The following is a 25098-nucleotide window of genomic DNA, read 5'->3' as shown; positions in this document are numbered from 1 at the left end:
AGGGTCAGGGAAACTGGCGCCAAGTTTACCAAGAGGAGGCCCGAGGCAGCCGGACAGAAGGGTTGGTAAGAAAGGCCAGACAAAGGACACACAAAGGGGGTCCTGTGAAGCGCTCCAAAGTTATCTGGGAGTTGTCTGAGCCCCTCACCTGGTGAGCACAGTACGACGTGGGCAGCCGTTACCTGCAGACGTGGTCTGGATAATAAGAACTGTGAGTAAAGGCCCTGGACTGCATCACTGACTCCGTGTCGTTACTGCTGCTGCCCTGCACCATCACCCCCATCCTCCGCATACACTGCCCTGAGGCTATACTCCTCCCGTGGGGAGTTATGCTACGCTCTGCTGCACCCACAACACCAGCCTCAGCGGTCTGCCCTGGAGCGGCGGTTCACTCTGACCGCAATCCACGGGTGGCGTAGTCGGACATTTAAACATCAAAACCACATAAATAGTTCCGCCACTGGTTTGACCGCCCTGAGCCACGGAACCGGGTCGCCGCCACGGAGACTACAACCACCAGCATCCACCAAAAAGGGTCCGGCTCCGGGTGTCCCAAGGCCCAGTGGGCGCGTCAGAACATTTTCATCACCTTTCACAATCACCAATGGGACAAGGCAGGGATGTCCTCTGTCCCCTCTCTTATACATCCTAGTGACGGAGCACCTGCTCTCATCAATTCGCCATAACCCCAATATTAGGTGGATTGAGGTGGGAGGCACCGAGTACAAGTGCTCTCTATTTGCTGATGATGTCCTAGTATATATCACTCAATCACATATATCCATCCATGCTGTTATGGCTGAAATAGATCACTTTGTTACATGGTCAAATTTTAAAATCAATGCAGCGAAGTCTGAGGCCCTCGATGTCTCCCTCCCCAAATCCATATAGGATTCCATCCAGTCCAACTTTCCCTTTGCCTGGCCCTCACAGGGTATCAAATACTTAGGAATTCCTATTCATAGAGACCTCTCCCATCTATGTTATCTTAATTTTGGGCCCTTTATTGAACAACTCCATACAGACCACGGTTGGCAAGTTAGAACTGTAAGATTCACTACGTGAACCACTGGTGTTTTGTGGAAAAGCACATGTACACTGTGTTCCAAATTATTATGCAAAAAGTGTTTAGGAGTGATAAGGGAAGAATTTGTTTGTTTGTCAGTTAAACTCATTGATGGTGATGTGTGTCAGGGCTCTTTATATCACTGTAAGCAATTGCAGACACCTGTGCTAATTAGTTTGGCAGGTGTGTCCAATGAAAGGCAAGACTACTTAAGAAGGCTGTCTCACATTATTAAGCAGCCTACATTTTCTGCCAAAATGGGAAAGAAAAAGGATGTGTCGGCTGCTGAGAAGCAACAAATTGTGGAGTGTTTAGGTCAAGGCATGACTACAATCAACATTGTGCGATGATCAGGATGAAGTGTCTTGGCAATCAAGAGGTATGTAGCTGATTCACAGTACACACGTGTGCGTGCTGATAAGGGCAAATTGAGGACTCTTTCCTACAGGCAATTACGTCAGGTTGAAAGAGCAGCGGCAAAAAAGCCTTGTCATAGCAGCAGACAAGTTTTTGAAGCTGCTGGTGCCTCCAACGTCCCCCGAACAACAAGATGCAGGGTCCTTCAGAGGTTTGCAGCTGTGCATACGCCATCCTGTCGACCTCCTCTATCCACTTCACACAAGCAGAAACGGCTCCAGTGGGCCAAACATTACATGAAGACTGATTTCAAAACTGTTTTGTTCACGGATGAGTACCGTGCAGCGCTCGATGGTCCAGATGGATGGAGTGGAGGATGGCTGGTTGATGGACACCCCACGCAAACATGGCTACAGCGCCAACAAGGAGGAGGTGGAGTAATGTTTTGGGCTGGAATCATGGGGAGAGAGATTGTCGGCCCCTTTAGGATCCCTGAAGGCGCTAAAGATGAACTCCATAATGTATGTGGATTTTCTCAAACAGCACTTCCTGCCATGGTTCAAGAAGAAGAACCGTGTATTTCACAGCAAGATCATTTTTTTGCATGATAATGCACCATCTCATGCTGCACATAAAACATCTGCATCTCTGGCTGATATGGGCATAAAAGGGGACAAACTTATGGTGTGACCCCCATGCTCCCCTGACCTCTACCCCATTCAGAACCTTTGGAGCATCATTAAAAGGAGTGTCTATGATGGCGGGAGGCAGTTCACATTTAAGCAACAGCTCTGGGAGGGTATTCTGTCCTCATGCAAAACAATTGAAGCAGAAACCATCCAAAACCTGACAAATTCAATGGACGAGAGAGTTCAGAAGCTCCTTTCGAACAAGGGGTCCTATGTGAAAATGTAACATCACCTAGAATAAAGTTTTGAGTTGAAAACTGTTTGATTTCAGTTTCTAACAACCTGCTAATGCTTATAATTTCAAAAATGACCATTTTTTTGGTCTTTATTAAAATGAAAAGGTTGATCGAAAAGTTTGGGGGATCTAAGAGTGTGGCAACCCAGTAGTCATGATTACTTCGAATTCTGACAATATGAGGGTCATGCTGCAGGTAGTGCAGCAAGAAGGCACTTATGTGTCTTGCGCATCTCGGAGCCCCAAAATTATTTTCCGGGCTAGATGCAGCTAAAAATTATTATTAATTTTAAATCTGGTGAAGCTTTAGTATAGATGGCCTAATAGGATCAGTGCTGCACACTGCTACAAAGCCCAAATTATTTTCCAGTCAAGATACAGATAAACATGATTAGTAATTTTAAATCTGGTGGAGCTTATTATAGATGACCTAATAGAATCAGTGCTGCACACTGCTACAAAGCCCAAATTATTTTCCAGCCAAGATACAGATAAACATGATTAGTAATTTGAAAGCTTAAAATGGTTGGTAGGGTGATTTTAACCAATCATCAAGCTTTTACTCTCCCCAGGATGACACAGGGGTAGAAAAGTCGTTTCGGATCCATGATTTGTTCATCTTTATGAACGTGAGTCTGTCTACATTATCAGTGGAGAGCCGCGTGCGCTTATCTGTCAGCACACCACCAGCAGCGCTGAACACACGTTCAGACAGAACGCTGGCTGCAGGGCATGACAAGATCTCCAAGGCGTAAGTGGCTAGCTCCGGCCATTTATCCAGATTGGAAGCCCAAAAAGAGCAAGGGTCCAGTGACACAGTCATGGCTTCAATGTTTACTTGGAGATACTCCTGTACCATCGTCTCTAGGCATTGACTATGTGTCAGACTTCTTGTCTCCTGTGGCCTTGCAAAGGATGGGCTAAAAAAGTGGTGAAATGATTCCGCAAAATTGATGTTACCAGCAGATACTGTGGTTCTGTTACGGTTTGAGTGCTGAACACTTGACGGTCCCACGGTTGGCAAGTTGGAACTGTGAGATTCACTACGTGCACCACTGGTATTTTGTGGAAAAGCACATGTAAGATTCTGCAACAGTCTCTGCTGATACTCCTGCATGCGTGCATCCCTTTCTATGGCAGGAATAATTTCTGCAAATTTACTTTTGTACCGGGGATCTAACAGTGTGGCAACCCAGTAGTCAGGATTATTTCTAATTCTCACAATTCGAGGGTCATGTTGCAGGTAGTGCAGCAAGAAGGCACTCATGTGTGTTGCGCATCCAGGAGCACCAAGTCCCTGTTGTGTTGGTGGCGAGGTAACAATCATGCTTCCTTCCTCTGTCCTCTCCCCCCAACCTCGCACAACAGAAATGTGATCAAGGTCTCCCTCATCTGATGAGTCTTCCATCAGTTCGTCCTCCACTTCTTCCTGGGCTCCTGCACCTTCCTCACTAGTTTGGCTGCTACCATGCGCCCTGGTAAAACCATCTCCCCCACCCTCACATGCCTGCCGCCTTGGTGCTGCCGACCGTCTGGACCTTGCAGATGTTAGCCCTTCCGCATACAACTCCTCCTCCTCTACTTCCTCCACCTCCTCTTGTGCCACCACCTGGCTCCGAATTCTGTTTAACATGTGCTCCAGCATGTAAATCACCGGAATAGTCATGCTGATAATGGCATCGTCAGCACTAAACATCTTCGTCGCCATTTCAAAACTGTGCAGAAGGGTGCATAGGTCCCTGATCTGAGACCACTCCTCCAGCGTGATTTGCCCCACCTCTGAATCTCGTTGGCCCAGGCTATACGTCAGAACGTATTGCACCAGGGCTTGTCGGTGCTGCCACAGTCGCTGCAACATGTGCAGAGTTGAATTCCACCGGGTAGGCACATCGCATTTTAGCCGGTGAAGTGGCAGGCCCAACGACTTCTGTAGAGATGTAAGTCGCTGAGCTGCGGGATGCGAACGGCGGAAGTGAGCACACAGCGACCGTGCCCTCTGCAGAAGGCCATCTAGTCTGGGATAGTGGGCTAAAAATTGCTGGACAACCAGGTTCAACACGTGAGCCATACAAGGCACGTGTGTGACATTGCCCCGGCGAAGGGCCGCACCCAGGTTTGCAGCATTGTCGCACACGGCCTTCCCTGGTTTCAGGTCCAGTGGAGACAACCATTCATGAAATTGGTTCTCCAGAGCTGACCACAACTCCTCAGCTGTGTGACTCACATTTCCCAGACATTTCAATGTAAAAACCGCCTGATGACGTTGAGCCCTACTGCCAGCATAGTAAGGAGGTGTGCAGGATCCCTTCTGCGCAGTTAGAAAGCTTGTGGCATGACCAGACAGGCTTTGAGTGCAGGTGGAAGACCGAGAGGAGGTTGAGGAGGCAGAAGCAGTGGAGGAACTTTGACATAAAGAGGATTGACGCACAACTCGTGGGGACGGCAAGACTTGGACAGCAGCCCCTTGTCCTGCTGTCACCATAGTTACCCAGTGCCCAGTCAGCGACATGTAACGCCCCTGTGCATGCCTACTCGTCCAAGTGTCTGTGGTGAAATGCACCCTGTCACACACAGAGTTTCTCAAAGAAGCGGTGATGTTGTGTGCGACATGCTGGTGGAGCGCAGGCACACCTTTCTTTGAGAAGTAGTGCCGACTGGGCATCTGGTACTGGGGCACTGCGACGGACATAAGGTCTCGAAAATCCTCTGTGTCCACCAGGCGGAAAGGCAGCATTTCTGTAGCCAAGAGCTTGCAGATGGTGAAATTCAACCTCTTAGCTTTCTCATGGCTAGGAGGAAATGGTCTTTTACTTGTCCACATCTGAGGGACCGAGGGCTGGCTATTGTGCTTAGACGGGGTTGATAAGGGTGTCCCCGGCAAACTGCCGGTCTGTGAGGAAGATGCAGGCGGACATGTTAGGTTGCCTTGATCCAAAGGTGGTGCTATCGATGTCGGACAGCGCTCAACACCAGCTGGTGTTACCACCTCCAAAGAAAATGATGACCTGCCAATCACGCTGGCTGTTGCGGGTAAAGAGGTGGCAGGTCTGCGCCCCAAAACAGGTGTGACTGCTGTCCCCCCAGTCACAGAGGATGAAGAGGCCGCAGATGCACAAGATATGGCAGACGGTGGTTGGCCCGGCCGGCTAGGCCGCATTGTAGCACACTGAGCTTCCCACTGCAACTTATGCTTCATGTCCATGTGCCGGTTCATGCATGAAGTACTCAAACTATGTATTTTTTGGCCTCTACTTAGCTTTTGCTGACAAATGTTACAGATAACACGAGTTGGGTCATCTTTATCGATCTGAAAAAATGCCCAGGCTATGCAAGGCTTAGCACCCATGCGACCTGAAGAGCCACCACGACTTGTGGTGAGAGGCAGAGTTGTGTTTGAGGATGCAGTTGTTGACGTGCTTCCAGTACTACGTCTCTGTCCAGGAAGGCGCAACCTGACCTCGTCGTCACTAGCATCTTCCTCCTCTGCTGACCTCATCTTTTGGCTGACTGTGGGTTGACAGTAAGTGGGATCTCCAACCTCATCATCATCACCCTGTGCGTTATCACACCCGTCGTCCTCAGAGCCAACCTGTTCCTGCCCTGACAAAAAACTAACGTTGTCGCTCCAATCAGGTATTTGAGTCTTATCATCGTCTTCCTCATTGTCTCCACCAACAGGAGTTACAGTTTGGGAATGAGGGTCTACATTATGGTCAGAACCTTCTGCGTCTGGTCCTGGATCCGACTCATAAAGATTCTGGGCATCAGTGCAGATCATTTCCTCGTCTGGATTCACAGAAGCGCTGGAGTCAACCTCTGAGTCCCAGGCTATAGTATGAGTAAACAGCTCTGCAGACTCAACCATCTGTTCTACCTCATACTCAGACGGGCAGCTGGAGATTTGGGAGCTGTGAGGAAGCAAGTGCGATTGGGGTGACACCTTTGAGGACTGGAGTATTTGTGATGTTGAAGTTGATGTGGAGGAGAGCCCACTTAAAGGAGCACTTGATATCCGTTGAAGCACCTGCTGTTTTTGTGCCTCATCTGGAATTTGTAGCGATTGGCGTGGCCGTAAGAAAGGGATCTTATCACATTGTCCGCTAAAAGAAGTAGACATTTTAGTTTGGCTGGAAGATGGTCTTTCTTCTGCAGATGTTACTGTTGCTTTAACACCTACCCCACGGACACAACCTTTTTTCCCCTTCCCAACACGCCTATTCCCCTTTCCACCAGCAGCAGGCCTTTTTCCACTCATTTTGGTGGTTAACTAATTCACAACTCTGGAGTTGTTTGCACAAAAAAACAATGGATGGGAACCGAGCAGAGCTGAGTGGCCAAACTGTGGTATTAGGCCAAAACTATTGGCTGGGTTAGATGCAGAAAAAAATTATATTCAGTTTGCAACCTGATGGAGGTCTGTATAGATGGATTAATAGAACAAGTCCCACACACAGCTACAAGCCCAATATTTTTTCAGAGGTAGATGCAGAAAAAAAATATATTCAGTTTGCAACCTGATGGAGGTCAGTATAGATGGACTAATAGAGAAAGTCCCACACACTGCTAGGAGGCCAAATATTTTTTCAGAGCTAGATGCAGACAAAAAATTATTTTGAATTTGCAACCTGATGGAGGTCAGTATAGGTGGACTAATAGAACAAGTCCCACACACTGCTAGAAGGCCAAATATTTTTTCAGAGCTAGATGCAGAAAAAAATTATATTCAGTTTGCAACCTGATGGAGGTCTGTATAGATGGATTAATAGAACATGTCCCACACACAGCTAGAAGCCCAAATATTTTTTCAGAGCTAGATGCAGATAAAAATTATTTTTAATTTGCAACCTGATGGAGGTCAGTATAGATGGACTAATAGAGAAAGTCCCACACACTGCTAGAAGGCCAAATATTTTTTCAGAGCTAGATGCAGAAAAAAATTATATTCAGTTTGCAACCTGATGGAGGTCAGTATAGATGGACTAATAGAGAAAGTCCCACACACTGCTAGAAGGCCACATATTTTTTCAGAGGTAGATGCAGAAAAAAATATATTCAGTTTGCAACCTGATGGAGGTCTGTATAGATGGATTAATAGAACAAGTCCCACACACAGCTAGAAGCCCAATATTTTTTCAGAGGTAGATGCAGAAAAAAATATATTCAGTTTGCAACCTGATGGAGGTCAGTATAGATGGACTAATACAACAAGTCCCACACACAGCTAGAAGCCCAATATTTTTTCAGAGGTAGATGCAGAAAAAAATATATTCAGTTTGCAACCTGATGGAGGTCTGTATAGATGGATTAATAGAACAAGTCCCACACACAGCTAGAAGCCCAATATTTTTTCAGAGGTAGATGCAGAAAAAAATATATTCAGTTTGCAACCTGATGGAGGTCAGTATAGATGGACTAATACAACAAGTCCCACACACAGCTAGAAGCCCAATATTTTTTCAGAGGTAGATGCAGAAAAAAATATATTCAGTTTGCAATCTGATGGAGGTCTGTATAGATGGATTAATAGAACAAGTCCCACACACAGCTAGAAGCCCAATATTTTTTCAGAGGTAGATGCAGAAAAAAATATATTCAGTTTGCAACCTGATGGAGGTCAGTATAGATGGACTAATACAACAAGTCCCACACACAGCTAGAAGCCCAATATTTTTTCAGAGCTAGATGCAGAAAAAAATATATTCAATTTGCAACCTGATGGAGGTCAGTATAGATGGATTAATAGAACAAGTCCCACACACAGCTAGAAGCCCAATATTTTTTCAGAGCTAGATGCAGAAAAAAATATATTCAATTTGCAACCTGATGGAGGTCAGTATAGATGGACTAATAGAATGATGCTATGCCCAAAAGATTTTACTTCACTAGGTGCAGTAAAAAAATTGGTATTCTATACACAGGTGGTATATCTTGCAACACAGATAGGCTACTCCACTGACTAACACACTCTGCAATAGGCCAAAAAGGATTAGCTTTGCTAGATTCAGCCAAATGCTGTGAAAAAAACTTGCACAGCACTGGCACAGACCTGCCTGGCAAAAACTGATAGGAACTGATGTAACCTAGTCCTGAAAAGGACTCCAATTACAATTAGTCTTTACTCCCACAATCTATCTATTTAAGAGCACAGACCTGCCTGATAAAAGTCGTAGGAAATGCTGTAACCTAGTCCTTAAAAGGACTGCAATCACAACTATTCCCTACTCCCAAGCTAGCTGTAGATTTGTGCGAAAATTGGCTTGAAATTAACAAGGCATAGCGCACACAGCAACAGCGGTGCCGTCTAACACGCAGCTGCAGCAGTGAGAAAATGGTGGCGACGGGGAAAATGGCTTGGTCTTATAGGGCAAGGACATGTGACATACACTGCCAATGACACATTCCCTTGCTTGTGTGAAAAAAAGCACTTCGCTCCGTGTGTGCGCTGATGATAGGCTGACAGATTGCACCTCCCCACTGTAAATGCGGGAAAGAGAAAAAAAAAAATGGAGATCTTCATTGTTCCTGCAGAGATCCATCCCCTGCCCCTCCCCCCACCCGCTGTACACTCAAACTGCGTATTAACATTAATTTTCATCATTACTGAGAAAAAATCCAGTTATGATTTTGGTGCACGAACAGTTATCGAACATAACCTCGAACAGCCAAATTTTTCTCAAATTGTTCGTGTTCGCCGACCGGCTCGAACACCGCCCAAAACAGCTCGAATTTGAGATTGGCGAACAGTTCGAGTAGAACAACGCTCATCTCTAATTATTATGTGTAGCACTTATGAATTAATATTTTCTGTGCATGAAGTGTTCGTTATAACAAGTAGCTTTACAGCATGACGTGTGACAGCTGCGGCCTTTGAACTTTGAGCTAATAGTATAGATCCCATTCATTCTATTTTCAGCTGATGTAACCTAAAACCTGGCAGCCAGTGAAAAAAGAATCTAAGTCAAGAGTTTTTTCAAGTGTCTGAAATTCCAGTGACTTACTCTCATATTATATAATATGTACTTGGGGAATATTCAAAGAAATATAAAGATATTCAATTTAACTGATAGTTTACAATGCGCATTAATAAATTGGGATACAATTTTGGGTTAAATATATATATATATATATATATATATATATATATATATATATATATATATATATATATATATATATATATATATAAAACTTCATATGTGGAATGTTTGAGTTGAACAGATCTGTGAATGTCAGAGTGAAGGTGACAGATGAGTAAATCAGCAGCTGCTAAGTGTGATTGATGTGACAGAGGCCTCGTATGTTTGTATGTTTGGAAAAAAAAAAAATGTTTCTTTATGTGAAGGTACAAAAATATATTTAATTCTGAGGAAATTATAATACATAATTAGGTATTATCTACATATATATATTTCTATATTTCTTTAATAATTATTATTTCTTGATTTAACTAATAGTGGATAAGAGCAACCACACATCAAATGGTTTACAAAGCAAATTTACATTTAGAATAATTTTCCACATGATAATATTCTTGAATAACTATGATATTATTTTTAATGGTTACCTAAATAGGTACACACCTCTCTTTAGACAAATCTATGCTACTCATCGATATGAAATTTATGCAAAATATTTCTAGAAGAATAATTATTTTAATTTGGTTCTGATATATACATAAATTTTATAAAATAATATTTTTTGGTATTAAGGGGGAAAATGTGTTTTTGATCCTGATTACATAATCACTTTTGATCAATACTTATTTTCCACACATTTTAATAAAGGTAAAACAATAATAAGGTACAATGATATAATTAAGAAGGGTATTACATGCAAAGTTGCATAGTTTAATAATTTTTTGGTGATACAAGGTTATGACAAATATGAAATCATCCAGATAATGGAGATATAAGGGTATTTTTTATGGAGAATATAATTACTCTGCATTTGTCATTACAATTTAAAGGCCTTATTTTTATTTTTATTCTTATTTTTACTCTTAATTTTATTTTTCATTTTTAAAATTGTATTCTTACTTATTTTCTTATTTTTCCATTTTTCATTTTTAATTCTCAATTTTTGATTTTAATTCAGTTCAAGATTTCAATTGAGAAAACACATTAATATTTAATGGGGTAATGTCAAGTACAAGAATATTGCTTCATCAAATATAATGATATGAATTAATATAAGAAAAATGTTTACATTTTCTGAGTAAACACAACAATTCATTCATTTATTCATTCTTACATTCATATATTTATTCATTTTAGTTCAGCAGTATACATTCTTTGGTATTATTGGTTTAATAAAGATATAAACACTCGTTTCAAAACACACTGACACCTATGGGTTGGAAAAGGTAATTACCCCTATGACATAAAAATGTTCTATCATATGGAGAACTTGATTAATAATGAATTATTATCTATTATTGTTTATTATTCCAAACATAATTTATTTTAATGTTTTGATAATAATTAGATGGATATTATTGATTGCTATGGTACGCTGTGATATTATAGGTTAGGAAAGTTGCCAGATTTGGTATCAGATTAGGGAATGAAGACTTCAATCAAGACATCGCAATTATGAATTCTATCTTAATAAAGACTTTTCATATTTATAAATCAAAGAGACTCTCAAAAGTTACAAGAAGAAGCAACCGATATCCGGAAGTCTCAGAAGGTAACAGGTGTGAATGCTGAGTGATAATAGACTGTGTCAGATACAATTCACACCACTGATCACCGGGACGGCAGAGGACGATGATCCTATATGTACTGGGTTGTGTTCAAGTTTCATCACGTTCCAGTGGTTTCTTATCACCTGCAACGCTTCAATGAAAGCTGGTGAACAGGTAATACCTGGCATATGTGTCCTGTATATAAAGGACTGAGTACTGGTTATGGTGCTATATAAAGCAGGGAAGTGTCAAGTTAACCCTTGCTTTACTGAACAAAGACGTCACATCTGTTCCAAAAGTGACACGAGACCAGTGCGGACACACGGAAGATTCCAGAACTATCCACCGTAAGTCCAGGTGACATCGCACAGATATTAAAGCTACATTTCATCCATGGACTTTGTCTTCTTATCATCTGACACACATGATCTTTCTAATAAAGAGCACAGTTTATGGACTGCACAATAATGAATACAATTATGGACTGTACAATATCTACACGCTGTCATTTATTTCAAAGGAGTTTTCATCTAAAGACCGTGTTATAAAAGAACCAAGAAGAAGACGAGACGACGACCCGATGACATCAGACGATGACGATTGGACCCGCGATTGCTTCAATTTAGATATAGGGAAGTATAATTATACATATTAAATGAATATTAGTCACAGCTTACCATAACATGAATTCACATCATTATATAACAACAATCTGATACTATTATTGATGAGATTATTATTATTATTATTATTATGGAAATTTAATGATATTGCCAAGGAAGAAGGAAAGAAAAAAAATGATTGATGAATGTATCTTCTTTTGAGAATTTTCGGTTAAAGTCCTTTTATTCTCAAAAAAGGGGGAAATGTTAAATGGTTAATTATGGAAATTCATTTGGAATGTTAATCAATAATCATTTTTCTTAAATTTGAGTTCTATACAAGGATTGCATCAGCCATCGTGTCTAGTTGACATGCGCTATTTGTGTGTGTATTTTTGGTTCACTACCATATGTAGAACAGGTGTGCCATACGACTGGCTATAAAAGCCCATGGTACAGAAAGAGGGGCTCTCTTGCTCTTCTCACCCCACAAGAAGAATCTTCATGCTGAGAAGCAGATGACATGTAGGCCTGGACACGTGCTGGACAAAGACATGATTTACCAGCCAGGATCCAAGGAAAGATGGGTGAATCTCAACAATTAAGCTAATTATGGACAAATGAACAATTACTTTATAACTCATTATTGTATGTACCTGCTGCAATCTGATTCTTTTTAATGGACAATCCAAGAATAAATAGATACATTTTTTTATAAGAATATCGTGATATTGATACTTTGAGAAGTCCTCAGTAGAGAAAAATAATACAGAAAAGAGTATTATTTTACAATTACACAAAGTTATGTAAAACAATTAATACAAAAGAGGACAGAGCAGACCTACAGAGGGATTTGGATAAGCTGGGTAGGTGGAGCATTAAATGGCAAATGAGGTTTAATGAGGAGAAATGTAAGGTCATACATATGGGAAGGAAAAATGGAAGTCACCAGTACTCACTGAATGGGAAATCATTGGGGAATTCAGAGATGGAGAAGGACTTGGGCATCTTGATTGATAGCAAACTAAATTGGAGTGCCCAAAGTCAGGCCGCTGCTGTAAGGGCAAACAGGGTAATGGGATGTATCAGAAGAGGTATAGCTGCAAAGGATGAGAACATTGTTCTTCCACTGTACAAAGCTCTGGTCAGACCACACTTGGAATACTGTGCTCAGTTATGGGCCCCAATATATAGAAAGGATATAAATGAGCTTGAAAAGGTACAAAGGAGGGCAACAAAATTAATAAAGGGAATGGAGGGACTGCAATACCCAGAGAGGTTGGCAAAACTAGAACTATTCAGCCTGGAAAAGAGAAGGTTGAGGGGGGACATAATAAATGTGTACAAATATGTTAGGGGACAGTATAGAGACCTTGCCCGGGATTTGTTCAAAAGGAGGAATATTACGGTAACAAGAGGGCACTCACTAAGACTGGAAGAGAAAAGGTTTCAGCACCAGCATAGGAAGGGGTTCTTTACGGTAAGAGCAGTGAGAATATGGAATTCACTGAGTGAGGAGACGGTAATGTCGGATTCACTACACCAGTTCAAGCGGGGACTGGATGCATTTCTAGATACCAGGCAGATTTCAGCGTATACTTAAAAATAAAATAAAATAGTAGGTTGATACAGGGATTTATTCTGACTGCTGGTTTCAGAGTCGGGAAGGAATTTTTCCTCAGGTGAAGATTGGCTAAATCATTTGGGGTTTTTGCCATCCTCTGGATCAACTTTAGCAATTACAGAACTAACAGGTCGAACTTGATGGACGCAAGTCTTTATTCGGCTTTAAAACTATGCTATGCTATGCTATGTCAGACATTTGGATATAAAAACTGCCTTTTTAAATGGTGACATTGAGGAGGACTTATACATGACTCAACCTGAAGGTTATGTAAAAATAGGTGAAGAGAATCTTGTTTGCAAACTACAAAAATCTCTCTATGGTCTTAAGCAATCAGCAAGAGCATGGAACACCAAGATGAATAAAGTCTTGTTGGAAGAAGGATTTAAAAGAGGTCAAGCAGATCCGTGCTTATACACAAAATATACAGATGGAAAGTGGATGTATATTCTCTTATATGTGGACGACGTGATTGTTGTTCATCAAGACGACGCAGAAATTGGAAAAATGACTGAAATTCTGAATCAGCACTTTGAAACAAAAGACCTTGGAAGTGTGACATATTATCTAGGAATCCAAATCCAGAGAGAGGAAGATGGAAGTTTTCTTCTAAACCAAAGTGCAAAAATTAATTTGATTCTGAATCAGTTTAAAATGTCAGAGGCCAAAGGTATATCAACCCCAATGGAACCATCCTACCTGAAGCTGGAAGGAGAAGATGACCTGTTGCCTAACAATGAGAAATATCGTCAGGCAGTGGGGGCACTTCTATACATATCAACTATGACTCGACCGGATATCACAACAACAGTTGGAATCCTTTGCAGATATGTGGAAGAACCGCGCCAAAGAGACTGGAATGCTGTTAAGAGACTTCTCCGATATTTGAAAGAAACGCAAGATGTAAATTTAAAACTATCTGCAGCAGGAGATCTAGAACTTACCGGCTATGTAGATGCGGATTGGGCTGGTGATTCGCGTGATCGTAAATCCACAAGTGGATACTTGTTTAGAGTTGGAGAAAGTTCAATCTCCTGGTCTAGTAGGAAACAAATGTCTGTTGCCTTGTCATCTACAGAAGCGGAGTATGTGTCCGCAGCCTATGCAAGCCAGGAGGTTGTTTGGCTAAGACAATTGATGGACGATCTTGGCAAACCGACAACTCAGCCGACGGTGATTTATGAGGACAACCAAGGATGCATTAAACTTGCATGCAGTGAAAAGATCAGTGCTAGAACCAAGCACATTGACGTCAGACATCATAATCTACGTGATTTGATAGATCGTGGGATAATTCAGTTTGTCTATTGCGAAACTGATAAGATGGTAGCTGACATTATGACAAAGCCATTGCCATGAGCTAGGTTCCAAGAATTGAGAACCATAATGGGACTAAGAGGATAAGTAGTTGTTGAGTGGGGGTGTTGGAATAATACATATTAATCTGTATGTGTATTGCAACAACTACTGTGCTGTTTCATATGTTGTGCATATTGTGAGGTTATTAACAAAGTTTAGTTAAAAAAAAAAAAAAACTCCCACAGACAGGATGCCCCCTCCTTCTCTTCCTGTGTTGTTGTTATATATGTATTTGATTTCCTCATGCTGCAGTAACACCAGACTCCATGCTGTGCCTATGCTGGATATGAATAAACCTACATTCTGTGTTCTAAACTCTGGATGTCACGCGGATTAATCCTCTGCTAACACTCCTTTTGCATCAATTACTGCATCAATGCGGCAATGTGGCATGGAGGTGATCAGCCTGTGGCACTGCTGAGGTGTTCTGGAAGACCAGTTGCTTTGATAGCAGCCTTCAGCTCGTCTGCATTGTTGGGTCTGGTGTCTCTCATCTTCCTCTTGACAATACCCCATAGATTCTCTTAAGGTCAGGCGAGTTTGCTGCCAATCAAGCACAGTGATACTGTTGTGTGTAAACCAGGTATTGGTACTTTTGGCAGTGTGGACAGGGGCCAAGTCCTGCTGGAGAATGACATTTCCATCTCCAAAAAGCTTGTTGGCAGAGGGAAGCATGAAGTGCTCTAAAATTTCCTGGTAGACGGCTGAGCTGACTTTGGTCTTGATAAAACACAGTGGACTTACACCAGCAGATGACATGGCCCCCCAAACCATCACTGATTGTGGAGACTTCACACTAGACCTCCAGCAGCTTGGATTGTGGCCTCTCCACTCTTCCTCCAGACTCTGGGTCCTTGATTTCCAAATGAAATGCAAAATTTACTTTCATCTGAAAACAACACCTTGGACCACTGAGAACAGTCCAGGTCTTTTTCTCCTTGGCCCAGGTAAGACGCTTCTGGCGCTGTCTATTGGTCATGAGTGGCTTGACACAAGGAATGCGACACTTGTAGCCCATGTCCTTGATACGTCTGTGTGTGGTGGCTCTTGTAACAATGACTCCAGCAGCAGTCCACTCCTTGTGAATCTCCCCCAAATTTTCTAATGGCCTTTTCTTAACAATCCTTTCAATCCTGGTTGCTTCTGCACCTTTTTCTACCCCATTTTTTCCTTTTACTCAACTTTCCATTAATATGCTTGGACACAGCACTCTGTGAACAGCCAGCTTCGTTAGCAATGACCTTTTGTGGCTTACCCTCATTATGGAGTGTGTCAATGACTGCCTTCTGGACATCTGTCAAGTCAGCAGTCTTCCCCATGATTGTGGAGCCTACTGAAACAGACTAAGGGACCTTTTTAAACGCTTAGGAAGCCTTTGCAGGTGTTTTTTGTTAAGTATTCTTTACTGAGATAATGACTTTTGTGTTTTCATTGGCTGTAAGCCATAATCATCAACATTAACAGAAATAAACACGTGAAATAGATCACTCTGTGTGTAATGACTCTATATAATAGATCACTCTGTGTGTAATGACTCTATATAATATATGAGTTTCACTTTTTGTATTGAAGAACTGAAATGAATTAACTTTTTGATGATATTCTAATTTAGCGCGAAGCACTTGTATATCAGTATAACCTATTGAAAAGTTCAGGATGTATCCCTGTAACAAATGCGTGTGATGGATGGCAAACAGTGGTATCCATAACTCACAGACCTACATGGTAAAAAAGTGTAAATTTAAAATATATGTTTAGACTGTATTAAATGATGGAATAGTGTGTTCTACTAGCTATCCCATACTTTTTTTTCAGAATAGTAACATATACTGGACAAATAGACGGCAAAAAGACGTATTTAGAGAGGTTTGAAAAATTGGCTGAAAAAGCACAAACTAAACGCTCAAACGAACAAACATATGCATTTCAGTGTAAAAACGACTTGCCGTTCATATGTTGTCTTTTGAGAGGCTTTTAATCACTTCAGGCTTCCAAAGACGCAAAGTGGTTAAAACAAGTGACCTTACCATTCTTAAAGTGTTTTCCAGCAAACATCCAAGTATCTTTTTGAGCGCTGTGCTATTGTTTTTGCTAACACTAACGGTTTCTTCATTATTGAACATAGTTTTTTTTACAAAAAAGGAATGGAAAACAGCAGTAAAAAAATACCACAAAAATGCTGGAGAAATGCTAAAAAAATGCCAATGGTCAAAAATGTTGAAAAAGCACTCATGAAAATATTATTATTATTATTATTATTTATTTATATAGCGCCATTGATACTGTACATAAGGATGTACATGGTGCTGTACATAAGGAGGGGTTACATACCAAATACAGATATCACTTACAGTAAACAAACTAACAATGATAGACTGGTACAGAGGGAAGAGGGCCCTGCCCTTGCGGGCTTACATTCTACAGGAATGGGGAAGAAGACAGTAGGTTGGGTTGTTGTGGTGGCTCCAGTGTTGTTGAGGTGGCAGCAGGCAAGGTCATGGCAGGCTCTAAGCTTGTTTGAAGAGATGGGTTTTCAGGTTCCGTCTGAAGGATCCAAGTGTGGAGGATAATCAGATGTGGTGAAGCACAGAATTCCATAGGATGGGGGATATTCGGGAGAAATCTTGGAGGCCATTGGGCGAGGAGCGAATAAGTGTGGAGGAGAGAAGGAGTTCTTGGGAGGACCGGAGATTACCGGGGTGAGGAAGTAGTGTGGGAGTGGGAGACGCTAAATGTGCGGTTAGAAAGGTATGAGGACATCCAGGATGGGGCAAGATTTTTGACGCCAAAGCAAGAGAGGATCTGTAGTAGGAGTCAGTGGTCAACTGTGTCGAAAGCAGAGGACAGGTCAAGAAGAAGGAGTACAGAGAATTGTCTGTTAGCTTTGGCTGTAAGTAAGTCATTGGTGATTTTGGTAAGGGCAGTTTCAGTGGAATGATGGGGGCGGAAGCCGGATTGTCGAAGAGAGAGTTAGATGAGAAGTAAGAGGAAAGTTCAGTGTGAACATGTTGCTCAAGGAGTTTGGAGGCAAATGGGAGCAGCGATATGGGGCGGTAGCTGGACAAGGCGGTTGGCTCGAGGGATGGCTTTTTGAGGATGGGCGTGATTTAGGCATGTTTGAAGGCAGCAGGGAAGGTGCCAGAAGTTAGTGATAGGTTGAAGAGATGAGTAAGGGATGGGATGAATGGTGGGGTGAGGTTGGGGAGGAGGTGGGATGGGATGGGGTCGAGTGCACAAGTGGTGAGGTGTGATTTGGAGAGGAGACGAGTAAGGTCTCCTTCCGTGATGTTGTGAAGGTAGGTTATGGGGGAAGGGCAATGGTCTGGAAAACAAAGGGGTTGTGGTGGTTGGGCAGTATAGACTTGCCTTGTTTGGTCAATTTTGTTTTTGAAGTGTGTGGCAAACTCCTCAACAGAGATGACGGCGGTCGGAGGGGGCAGTGGGGGGTGGAGGAGAGATTTAAAAGTGTTGAATAGCTGTTTGGGGTTGTAGGATAAGCAAGATATGAGGGTTGTGAAGTAGGCATGTTTAGCAGAGGTGAGGGCTGATTTGAATGCAAGTGTTGCTTGTTTGAATGTAGTCATCTTGAGAATGTGTTTTCTGCAACCCTGGATGCTTGTCGAAGCTGTATAGTGAGGTTGTTGTGCCAGGGTTGCCTATTGACTCGTCGTGCTCTGCCATGCATAAGAGGGGCGACCGAGTCAATAGCTGATGCAAGAGTGGCATTGTAGAAAGCAGTGGCGCTGTCTGTGTCGTGGAGTGAAGATATGGATGTCAGTGGTAGAATAGAGTCAGAGAGTGTGTGAGTGTCTAGATGTGCAAGGTCTCTGCGGGGGTGTGCTAGTTGCTGGACATGGGTGACAGGTGAGGAGGACAGGGATGACAACATGAGTAGATGGTGGTCAGATAAGGGTAGTGGGGAGGTTGTAAGGATATATAGGGAGCAGAGTCGGGTGAAGATGAGGTCTAGTGTGTGTCCGTCTGTGTGGGTGGCTGAGGAGGACCACTGAGTAATTCCAAAGGATGAAGTAAGCCACAGGAGTTTGGATGCTGCTGGCTGGTGAGTTTCAGTGGGGATGTTGAAATCGTCCATGATGATTGTGGGAATGTCAGCAGAGATAAAGTAAAGAAGCTAGGTGGAGAATTGGTCAATAAAGGCAGTGACCGGGCCTGGAGGTCGGTATATGACAGCCACTTGGAGGTTGGAGGGAGAGTAAATGCGGACAGAGTGGACATCAAAAGAAGGTAGAATAAGAGAGGGTAGAGGTGGGATAGGGCTAAAGGTGCAGTTGGTAGAATGGAGTAGACCCACTCCTCCACCATGTCTGTTACCAGGGCGGAGTGTGGGTGAAGTGGAGGCCACCGTAACACAGCGCAGCAGGGGAGGCAGTGTCAGAGGGTGTCAACCATGTCTCTGTGATGCCCAGGAAGGAGAGATTGTGATAGGTAAAGAGGTCATGGACAAAATGGAGCTTGTTGCAGACAGAGCAGGCATTCCAGAGTGCTCCAGAGAGAGGGAGCAGGGGGATGGGCGTCAGGGGCATGGAAATGACGAAGAAGGGTAAAAAAAAAAAAGATGCTTCAGGATAAAAATAACTCAGACTTTTCCTGAAGCGTCTTCCTCTTGAAAAACTCGGTGGACTTGCCCCTCCTTCCCAAAAAATACATCATGTGCATTACCCTAGAGTAAACTAAACTTTGGCCGACAGCCTAAAATGCAAGGTTAAAAAATAATGCACTAAACTACAATGAAGTAGTCGGCAGTCGGCACATCTCTTCCAGGAAACTTAAAAGCCTCTTTCAGCAAACATCAATGACGCTTCTTACTTCAACTGACTCTGTGTCATTTTACCACAGAAGTACACAAACGTGATACAAAGCCTGATACATTCATGTGCTGACATGTCACCTATGTAGTAACTGTTCTCTCCTCTGTGACAGATGCTGGCTAGGGAGGAGTATGGCGCCGGAGTGGACTGGTACGCGCTTGGCCTCATCATAAATGAGATGGTTACCGGTGAGTGCACTTACCATCCTGCACTATTTGATACATCTTCCTCCGGCGCTGAAGACATCATTAGAGAGGTGAGAACGATACGGATATTGGATTTACTACTTAGTAATGTACTGCCATGGTAAATGTACTGAAGCCGCACAGAATAGGCCAATGTACTCTTAATTTTTCCCTTTCTAACCAGCAATGAATCCATTTGAGGATCTACATGAGTACTTGTTTTGCTGGGTAGAAGTGTTTAGTCACTGAGCCTTGCTGTCATGGATCTACTGGCAGTCTACAGTCAGTTGGACCTAAGGGCTCTTTCACACGTCCTGATATTTCTGGTACCGGAGATATGCGTGTCCTTGTGCACCTGTGTGGCACACGTGTGACGCTCATGTGCCACCCGTGTGGCGCATCAGGAGCACACGCACCGGAATTTGGGAATCAGCGGTACAGTTAGTACTGTTTCCAAGCACCGGGCGCTGAACACTGCCCTCATCATAGTCCCCTGCTGACACTGCGATCGGCACCAGCAGGAGATAATGATGAGAGTAGTAGCAGAGGAGCAGGGGAGAATGACTCCTGCAGCGAGCAGGCCCCGGAGCTGCGCTGAGCTCAGTGACTGACAGGACACCGCTCACTGAGCACAGCTCCTCTGCTGAGCGGTCGTGTGGATTACAGCGGGGGACACTTAGGACAGGTGAGTATAAGGATTTTTTAAATTTTATTCTTATTTTTACAGGTGGAGACACCGGGAGCAGAATTGTACTCTCATCACTATCCCCTGCTGGTGCTGATCGCTGCGCCGGCAGGGAACTATGATGAGGACAGCATTCAGCACCCGGCGTTTGGGATTAGCTCTAACTGTACCGCTGATTCCCAAGCCCGGAACATGTCACACGGATGGCATCCATGTGCGGTACATGTTTACACAGATCCATTGACTTGAATGGGTCCGTGTGATCCGTGCTGCCGGCTGGCAAAAACAGGCATGTCTATGTGGATCACACAGACACACGGTCCGTGGAAACACACTGACATGTGCGCAGACCCATTCATTTGAATGGGTCTACGTGTGTCAGTGTCTCCGGTACGTGTGGAAACTGTCACCACACATACCGGACACACAGACGTGTGAAAGAGCCCTAGGGTCTAACGTTGCACTACAGAAGTCCTGTAGAATTGTTCTGTTATAAGATTTTTTACCTGCACTGATTGACTAGTAAGCATATTTTTCATTTCCAGCTCCTCCAGAGAGATCCCGCCAAGCGCTTAGGAGTCCACAGAAACATCAGAGATCATCCCTTTTTCCAGCATATTGACTGTGGAAGCCCTTCAGATGCCCCCACCACACATCTCTGTAGTAAGTAAATGGACAGAAATTGTATCCAGGTCAGGGTGAACTTTTTACTATGTAATCTGCGGACAGCATGAGGAAGAGGTTAAATCACAGATTTCAATGATATGTCACCTGTAATGCTGTGTGCTGTTGTTTACTTACACTGAAAGTTTTATCACCTGGTGATTATCATTGCCAGGACTACAACAGCACATGCTTGCTAGTCCGACTCCGCCTCCTCCTGTGTTAAGCAGCTCAATGTCAATGGACTGTTTACATGCACAGCCTAGTGTGGGCAGGGTTAGCTTTCTCAACTCTGCTACATTGCTAAATCTAAGAACTCTGTATCAGAACCACTGCACAAAGTAAACTAAGTGATACATTGTTGGATTCAGGGTCTCTTTATCTACATCATGCTGCTCTCAGATAAGGTAGCAAAATCCTGGTGATATATTGCCTTTAATAGATTTACTGTTACATATTATAGAAAATGATACAAGGGTAGCATAGATGTATTTATCTCCGTAAAACTATTCAAGCACCAGATTTTTCTAAAGGCCATGCACCTTGTCATAAATTTGGTGCATTTTACTCCAATACACATTAAACTATTGTTGGCCAAACCCACCGATAACGATAGATTCTACCAACAGTCTAATCTGTATAGGAACCCCCGGACAATTGATTTTTGCGGGAGTTAAGTATCTGACATGTCCAATTCAGGGTTGCCAATCCTTTTGTTCTCATTGAGATAAACCACCTATAGGCATGTCTGGCAGCAGCTCTCACATAGGGAACACCGGAGAGCTCGGTTGAGCGAGGGCCGACATGGTAGCTGGCCAAATATCTGGTGGCAACTTATCTCAGTAAGAACAAAAGGATTGGCAGTCTGAAATTGTACAGCCATCTAATGTTTAAGAAGAGTAAGACTAGTGAATGCAACGCCCAATATATTCTTCTTTAACCATTGTACATAAGAGAAAGTGCTCATGGATAAGGTCGAATTACAGCTCGAATTTGTACAAAACTGTAATAGGTCTCCCAGAAAAGTCTATATATCAGCATGAGCAGTCATCTCAATCTTCATATACCTCGAGGAGGCATATAGAGGCTTCTGCTGTCCGAATTAGTAGGAATCTGAAAGAAAAAAAATGATGCCAAGCGCCATCGGATTCTGAATTTAATGCCCCTCCATCATTGATTGTGCACAGGGTCTGTACAGAGCACCCGGGTTTGATGCATCTAGCTTCAGCTCTTATGTTCATACACCAACAATCTTTGACGTCATCCTGCATACATTAATGTTTGCTAGCATGAGCTTTGTATGACGGCACACTGGATTAGTGGGTGAGCAGCCTAAAAGGTGGTAATTTGCCAGCCACCAATGAACCTGGCATAAATGTTTCCCCTGAAGATCACCAATCTCACATGACAGAAATATTACAGTATATTACCGATGGAACCTCCCATGATTAGGTAATAAACCAAATATAGTCAATTGCTGTATTGATTCTCATGCTGATTGCAGTACATTGACCAGAAAACCAATATGTAGGATTACTTGGGAATAAAATCTACACAAATGAAGAGCAAAGATTGTGACTTTATTTAATGTGATAAGTCATCATCCTTAAATACTAATCTTCTGTTGTGTTTCATCCAGACATCTGAACCTCATCACCGCCGCAAAAGGTTCCATCTAGGCAAGTTGGAGGCAGCAGAGGCCACAATGTCATCGATCCCCCCAGAAAAACAGGCTGCATTCAGAGGGTTTTCATTTGTCAGCTAGAAAACCCTTGAAGACTCAGGTGTCATCAGAGATAGTGCCCTCTTGAGTCCCTGGAAGAAGAACAGAAGGAAATGAAGATCATCAGAATATAGGAAGATTGAAGTATGGATCCCAGGATTGGCACTGGCTACAGGGAGTACGACGTGGAGTAAGAAGATTTCTCCAATATCCATCAGGCACTTAACCTCGGGAGGAGTGAAGATGCAACCAGCAAGATGGAGGAGCCAAGAGATGCTTGGTAAGTAGAAGTGCAATAACACCTGCACTTCACCTCGGTCATAGGCATTTATAACCGGTGACTGCATTTCCTCTCACCCATCATAGCAGCAGATTATGGTGCTGTCCTGAGCTGAGAGGAAATAAAAGGTGCGAGACAGGCCGGCTATTAAGGGGTGGAAGGAGGCCGGACTTTTTTTTTTTTTAATGCCTATGACAATTTTTAAATATACCGGTAATTTACATTCCTCATATTCGTGACAGCAATGACACAGGCTGTGAGGAATAAGGTGTGAGATGGCCGGCTATTAAGGGGTGGAAGGAGGCCGAATTTTTTTTTTTTAATACCACTAATACCACCATACTGGATAACACACACACCCCGCCCCCCGACTTTGGGAAGAATGAAGATGGATGCTGAAAGATGAAGGAGCCCGCAGATTAGTGATGGGTCGTTCACAAACGACCTGAAACAAACTGACGGCTTCCTGCTGTGAACGATGGGGGTCAGCCCCCCAATGAGAGCCACTATATTCTCTGAATGGCTCTAACTGGGTGTTAAATTCCAGTGTTCAGGGGTCGTAACTCCCACCCAGACCAAATTCCGCCCACTCATCAATTTAATTGGTCAACTGCAAGTAGGCAGAGTTTCAGCCTCATTAACATCATCTTAAATATGTCTTCACCTATTGTAAACACATATTTAATAGGGATCGGTTTAGGATCCAAAAGAGCTGGCTGTTTTTGGTGAGCAGAGCCAGGAGAGACAGATCGCCAAAAAGAGCCAGACTGTCCATCACTACTGCAGATGCACTGTGGGTAAATGGAAGTACAAGAATACCTGTTATAGGCATTTGTAACCAGTGATTCCTTTTCCTCTAACCTACAATAGTAGTAGTCTGCATCATTTCCCAGAGATGTTGACTGTTAGGGTATGTGCACACCGCCTCATTTTCAGGCATATTCTGCCATGAACCCACCTGAAAAAACACTTAAAAAACATAAAAAAGAATGAATATATGCACAGTAATGTTAAAACGACTTGCTGTGCATATATTTCATTTCTTGTCTCTTCTGTTAAGCACTTCAGGCTTCGAAAGCAACTAAAAGAAATGACCAATCTTAAGCTTCCACTATTTTATCTACCCACACAGCCAGGGTTTTCCAGAAGCGTCTTTCTATAGAAAAAAAATAAGTGGATACGCCGATGTATAAAAGACTGCACATGCACATACCCCTATGTCACGGGCACACGTTGAGTATTTGGTGAGTTCTTTACATCAGTATATGTAAGCCAAAACCAGGAGTGGAACAATCAGAGGAAAAGTATAATAGGACCATGTCACCACCTCTATATTTATCACCCACTCCTGGTTTTGGCTTACAAATACTGAGGTAAAAAACTCACCAAATACTCAATGTGTGTACGTGGCCTAATACAGCCAGCATCTGACTCTAACAGCAGCAGGCAGAGCTAAGCTCCACTCACTGCTGTTAATCCCTTAAATGCTGCTGTCAATCTAATTTTTAAAGCGCAGTCTGGGGGGCACACCTTGCCCCTTCCTCCAGTAATGCAGGGTGCCGATGGGTTGTCATGGCTGCCACTGGCCTGTTGAAGGCCCTGGAGCCTGTTCTGACGGCGCTCCATTGAAGATCAGCCTGAGTGTGATTTTTACTACATATTGCAATATTGTGGTTTAGCATAGCATAGAATATAGCATAAGGATAATAGATTAGCATGTGAGATAGGAAATGGTTAAGGTTAGGTTTAGCCCAGTGGGAGGGCACTAGTGCTGATAAGAAGGGGGGGCACTTCCTGGTTAGAGGGGATTCAGTGTCAGCCAGTGAAGGGTAGAAGAGAATTCAAGTTCAGGTGGGGTGGTGGGTTGTTGGGGCAGCATGGGCCAAATGTTCTGTACAGTGGGAGGCCAAATGGAGATCCGTGATGGCCATTCCAACAGCACCTGGAGCCTATGGCTCAGGCCAGGTACCATGGAGCGGGCTGGTCTTCTGACATTGCGACATGGAGTTACATGAGGAGCAGGTGGCAGGTCCCGGGGGCACTGCTGGAGTGGACAATGAATCCCTGGGGCTGATGGAGTCAGCAGACTTGGGGGTAGTCCAGAATGAACGTGTG

General features: G+C 43.1%; 2 long non-coding RNA genes across 2 annotated transcripts in view; both read left to right on the top strand.

Annotated features, from left to right (window-relative positions):
- Positions 1–25098, top strand: part of LOC141212757 (uncharacterized) — a 214661-nt gene that overhangs the window by 13480 nt on the left and 176083 nt on the right. The window lies entirely within an intron of this gene.
- Positions 19563–23355, top strand: LOC141212756 (uncharacterized). The gene is made up of 3 exons (XR_012282406.1): positions 19563–19703; positions 20863–20980; positions 22620–23355. It is a non-coding gene; the product is annotated as an uncharacterized lncRNA (long non-coding RNA).

Source organism: Phyllobates terribilis, unplaced genomic scaffold (genome assembly GCF_046119375.1).
Source record: "Phyllobates terribilis strain yellow unplaced genomic scaffold, ASM4611937v1 Scaffold_184__1_contigs__length_3730660, whole genome shotgun sequence".
NCBI lineage: Eukaryota > Metazoa > Chordata > Amphibia > Anura > Dendrobatidae > Phyllobates > Phyllobates terribilis.
Note: the sequence above shows the minus strand (reverse complement) of the source record. Positions and strands in the feature narration are given on the sequence as shown.